Below are 5,224 nucleotides of genomic sequence, written 5' to 3'. Positions count from 1 at the left end.
AATTGTTTCCCCTGCCAATTACAACCCTGAACTCTGAGCGGTGATATCCCTATTTCTGAGAGTGTCCACCAAGCTAATCTAGGCCATTTGGATATAATTTCCACTTGTTTCTGATTCCATGCTCACTATTTGGCAAGTTGGGTAACTAGGCAGACAGTGGCGACGACCTAGTGGCTTCACCACCATTTTAAAGTTAGGCGGAAGAAAACCTCACTGCCTGTGGCTCCAGCATAGGTGCAGAGCCTCTCCCTGGCCGATGGGTTAGATTCTGGTTGCAATGTGGGGATGGCAAGCATGTTTGTCATGAATAGGGAACGAGGGGATGAGCTGCCCTGGTGTTTTCACCTTTGCTTGGCGGTTCTGCAGTTGCTCGCAGATAGGTTTCCGCTCTCTTGTGGCCTTAAGCTTTTGAATGATAATTTACAAAGGCTGCTTCTCTTGATGCTAGATTTCATTTCTGATATGTCCTTGACTTGCCAATCCGAACTAGTGCATCTGCGGGTATCCAGATGGGATGGGAATGTTCTCTCCACTGTCTGACATGACGGGTGGGTATCAACATGGCAGTAGAGCTCAAGTGGTAGGACTATGGAGAGAGTGCCATCAGGGTTTAAATGTATAAGTAGGGTGGTGTAGCCAGAGGGTGCTGTGACGAATCCTGCAGAGTCATCACTGAGCCCCAGCCTAATGTCTCCTCCCAGGAGGCCAGGGGAAGGCAGCCACTATCTGATCCTGACCCCGGGAGTGGTTTTAGACAGGTGAATCACCTGGGAGGAAAAAGCCCTGCAGGGAAAAAGAGGATTCCGTTAGGAGAGACGCAGTATCTGTCTTCTTCAGATGGGGAGATGGATACAGTGCCACAACATATGATGGCTTGTCGTCAGAGTCAGATCTCCTTTCTCAAAGATATCCCCATTGAGTGTGGAAAAGACTCTTGTGAATACCAGAGAAATTATATAATTAGGAAGCAAGACATTAATACGTTGAATTCTTACAGATATAATTATCCATTAAATCTGAACCAAACATCCAGTACTCTAAAACCGCTCCATAACAGATCATTTATTAAACAGAGTATATCCAAGCATATGAAAGTGCTTCCTTTGAAAGAAAGAAACAAAAAATACATTGGGAACTTCAAGTCCCACAATGCCCTAAGTACTGGGATGAGGAAGAGCGACTCAGAGGCACCAAACTGCAAGATGCTGTCTGGTGGTTCTAATGACCCGCACCTGAATGAATCTTTTGAATGTAAAAGGCCCCTTCAGGTGCAGGTCATTACAACAAGAAGGTGGGGTTGCAGAGGCCACTCATTGCAGTTGCAGGAAAAGCAGAAATTAGAGAAGAGAGAAGACGCCACTATTGGTAAAGCAATGACGGTCCTGAGAGGATCTCCCAGGTTTATAACCTAAATTGCAGAGGTTGTGTAGTGGGAAACAGCATTGAGGCAATGTTTCCTTTGGGAGAGAGAGGCTCTTCTGTAGGTGTGCAGTGTCCCAGTGGCTGACGAGACTCTGAGCTTGGGTTAGATTGAGGTAATGCCTAGTCCTCTTTCTATCTCCTTTATGATTGAAGGAGCAGTTGCACGATTAGCAGATTAGAATGCAAGTTCCCCTTTAAAAGGAAGCAGGAAGTAAACCTAATGTCCTGTTTGGAACAGCTGACTGCCGCGGTTCTTTTTTTCTGCCGTTTTTCGTGTGCTCCTGAGTAGGCAAGGCCCTTGTTTTTGAAGCCAGCATTCAAGGTAAGCTAACCTAGGACCCCTTCTCACATAGGAATTCTGATGCTAAACAAAGGGCTAAGTCTATTGACTATCCGTCTTCTTCTTTCCCAACACCTTCCCCTTTTTTTAATTTTGATTTTTTAGTCACATACTGGTGGGTGAATTTGACAGCGGGGAAGCAAGTGTGTCCCAGCGCGCTAGAACACTTTTTGAAGGTAAAATGACCTTTTCCATGTAAAAATCTACACTAGCAATGGAAAGACTTAAAGCACCCTTTCTAAGACGAATTCTGATGTTAAGCAAATGGAAATGGAATTATGGGATATGTAGTTTCACACATTAGAAATAATAAGTCCATTGACTATTCTTCCTTCTCTTCCCTCCTCTTTCTCCTGGTAGTTATTTACTGTTGAGCAAATTCGGTAGCAGGGAAGCAAGTGTGCCCCAGTTCGGTAGAAACCTATTTAAGGTAAAATGACTTTTTTTCCTGTGCAATAATCAACACTAGCACTGGAAAGACCAAAAGCACAACGGTACTATACCGTTCTTTAAAACAGATACGGTACAACACTGTTTTTTGTTAACTAGAGACACACTATGCTTCAATTAACATTTCTCTATTTTATACTATTATATTCACAGGAATTGTATTTAGCGGAACACTTTGCCTTTGAGGTGGAGCTATAAATATTTCACTCGCTTACTGAACGCTAGTGGAAAGACACAGAGGGAAACCACAGTAATCGGAAATGTTTGCAAAGCTGCAAAAAGAAAACTTTTTCCGAATGGACGTTTAAAGGTACAAATGAGATTGCCTTGATTTACAGATATCTTTAACCCTGGCCCTCTGTATGGTGCACCCTTTGGGGGCTTATAATTGCTTGAACTGACAGGAATGTACATTAAGGGGGATTTCTATTTGAAGACATTTGGGGATTTAGTGGCCCAATTTTAACAATGGTAATTCATTTTCCCCTGTTTTTTGCATTAGGAGGTTAACTAGCCCCGAGCATTTTGGGTCTGAGTTTATAACAAAATGTAAGTTTTCTCCCCATTTATGAAATAACGGTAGCATACTGAGGGAGCTCAGAGATTGTGTTTTTTAACAATGTTGTTTGTCTATGTTTTTAAGCATTTTTTAATGTTTTAAATAATGGTGTTGTTGCTGTTTTATATGTTGTAGCACTGATAAAGCCTTTGGATAAGGCTACTAATCCTGAAGAAGACGTTGACCAATGGTTCTGAAAAATCTGGCCAATTGATGCCAAGTCGAAACTATACAAAAGGAAATCCAATGATGAGAGGAATACTACTAGAATGATCTTGGATACTTATAGTTGATACATAATGGTGGACTGTCAAAGTAGGAAGATTACTACTGTAAAAGTTATTTAGAATGTCTCTTTACAAACTAGATTTGATTGTGAAGATGAATGGTAGAATGGTGTGTTAGTGATATACACATAGGAGAAATGTTTACACAAAAATGCGCTATTTGCACAAAAAACCTTTTGTTCACAAAAATATATGTTGATTGGGAATTAATTGTTGTCTTATAATTGTTCAAAAATGATGTATTTTATGAAATTGTAACAGAATAAAATGATATCTTTTTAATAAGAACACACTCTCTGGTCCTCAGCATGCGTTTTTTGAAACACATTTATTGAATTTTTCAGCACATAGGGCATCCTCTCTGTTTAGTATGACGAGCACCGGCAGACATGAGGAGCAAGGGAAGCTCCTGTCCTGTTCTGTGCAGGCTACAGGAAGCTGGGAGCAGCCTGCTGGGCAGACGGAGGCAGCAGAAGAAGCAGAGTGAGCGCGGTCAGCGGTTCGCAAGGACACTTTTACCCGTGAAAGGTCATTTCGGTGTGCTTCGCATGCAGCCGCTGACTTCTGACCATTGTTTTGAATACCTAACTAATTTAAAGAAAGCCTGTTGGCAAAATATGAACTTTACAAAGAGGCAAGCAGAGAAAAGTTACAACTATTCTTATAAAAGTAAGCACCTTTACCAAAGCATAGAAGAGGTAATACAAAAGCAAGCCAATCATAACCAGTATTGACAAAAGCCAGGTAATTGCAACATCTTTATGAAAACAAAGAAGGGGCAATACAGAAACGAACTGAACAGAACCACCATTGCCAAAGTAAAGAGGGGGGCAACAATTTACAGAGCGTATAGATCATGTTGGCTGACTAACAAGAGAAGATTGTTGCAGGAAGATTATAACTGTTTTTGCCGGACTAAGGAAGAGACAATAGTCAAGTAGAATAACAAGCATTGCCTAAGCCAAACAGAAGCAGCTGTAAGAAAGACACATTGTCAACAGTTTACTGATGTGCAAGTGGGAAAACAGAGGCAGCAGGAGAGGGACCCTCTTGATATAACTTATTCAGAGGGAGTGAAGCATAACCTGCATTGCAGCTGGCAAAATCAAGAGTGAAATGAACAGCATCAATGTGGAACAGGATTTCCAGAAAGATGTTGTGAATGTCGAAGACTTTCCTAACTATTTGAAGTAGACTTCACTACAAAGTACTTGTCATTGTGTTAGGAGCTTTTTGCCCTGGCGGGCGAGTACACCAGGATAGGGACCTGTTTAGTGGTAGTCATGGCAGGTTACTGGAACAGGAAGAAATCATGGAAGTACTGCATTGTGGTAGAAGAACTTCGTGATTAAAGAGCAAGATGTGGCAAGAAGTCACTTAAATGTTTCATGAATATTTGTGGAATTAGCCTGACAAAGCTTTGCTGTGTAACAGGAAGATATTTTTTTTCCGGGAGGATAGCTCAGGGGCAATGTGCTCGCCTTGGAAGCAAGATGGCACAGAGCAACACAGGTTTGATCCCCGGGTCAGTGCTTAGAAACCTCTGGATATTAAGCACGTTATAAATAACCTATCATATCATATCATATATCTTTGTGGTTAAAGAAGAAGTGGCCAAGTCACTAACTTGTTCCAAAAGTTCATCCTGACACACTTTATTGTTGATAGGGAAGAATTGTAAAAGTATTTAGTTTATCAAGAAGAAGTTGTTTTTAACTTTTGCGATAAGTGGAAAGACAAAGACTTGTCATCACATTGAACTATTGGTTAAAGTTTAAGTGGAGAACTTTTGGAGCCAGAAGAACTTTATGATCCAAACTTGGTTACAAAAAGCAACTTGTTTATTTGAACCTTTGAGTGAACATCCTGCTTGGAATCTGGGGAAGGGAAAACAACCCGGGTTACGATGATATACAGTTATTGGATCTAATTTGAACTTAAATGTAATTTTTGTTACATTTGAATTGCCATTTATTTCCTTTATGAGTTTTGATGTGTGTGTTCCTTTTGTTAGAGTGTTTCATTCAGTTTATTTTGATAGGCACAAGGAAATTCTCGTTAGGTTAGGGATAGTGAGGCGTTTTTTCAAAATCCTTTGAGTTAATAAAATGGCATCTTGTGAAAAACATGTACCAAGTTGTCCGCCTCACATTTCTGACCACTCAT

The 5,224-nt window shown here is 40.8% G+C and overlaps 1 long non-coding RNA gene across 1 annotated transcript; it reads left to right on the top strand.

Moving 5' to 3' along the window:
* Nucleotides 1-2,368: 2,368 nt before the first annotated feature.
* LOC138520099 (uncharacterized) lies at nt 2,369-3,350 on the top strand. Its single transcript, XR_011282790.1, has 2 exons — nt 2,369-2,522; nt 2,907-3,350. It is a non-coding gene; the product is annotated as an uncharacterized lncRNA (long non-coding RNA).
* Nucleotides 3,351-5,224: the final 1,874 nt, after the last annotated feature.

This window comes from Ambystoma mexicanum, chromosome 13 (genome assembly GCF_040938575.1).
Source record: "Ambystoma mexicanum isolate Mex_15411 chromosome 13, UKY_AmexF1_1, whole genome shotgun sequence".
In the NCBI taxonomy this organism is placed as follows: domain Eukaryota; kingdom Metazoa; phylum Chordata; class Amphibia; order Caudata; family Ambystomatidae; genus Ambystoma; species Ambystoma mexicanum.
The sequence above is the reverse complement of the archived record's forward strand: the minus strand, read 5'-3'. Positions and strand labels throughout refer to the sequence as shown.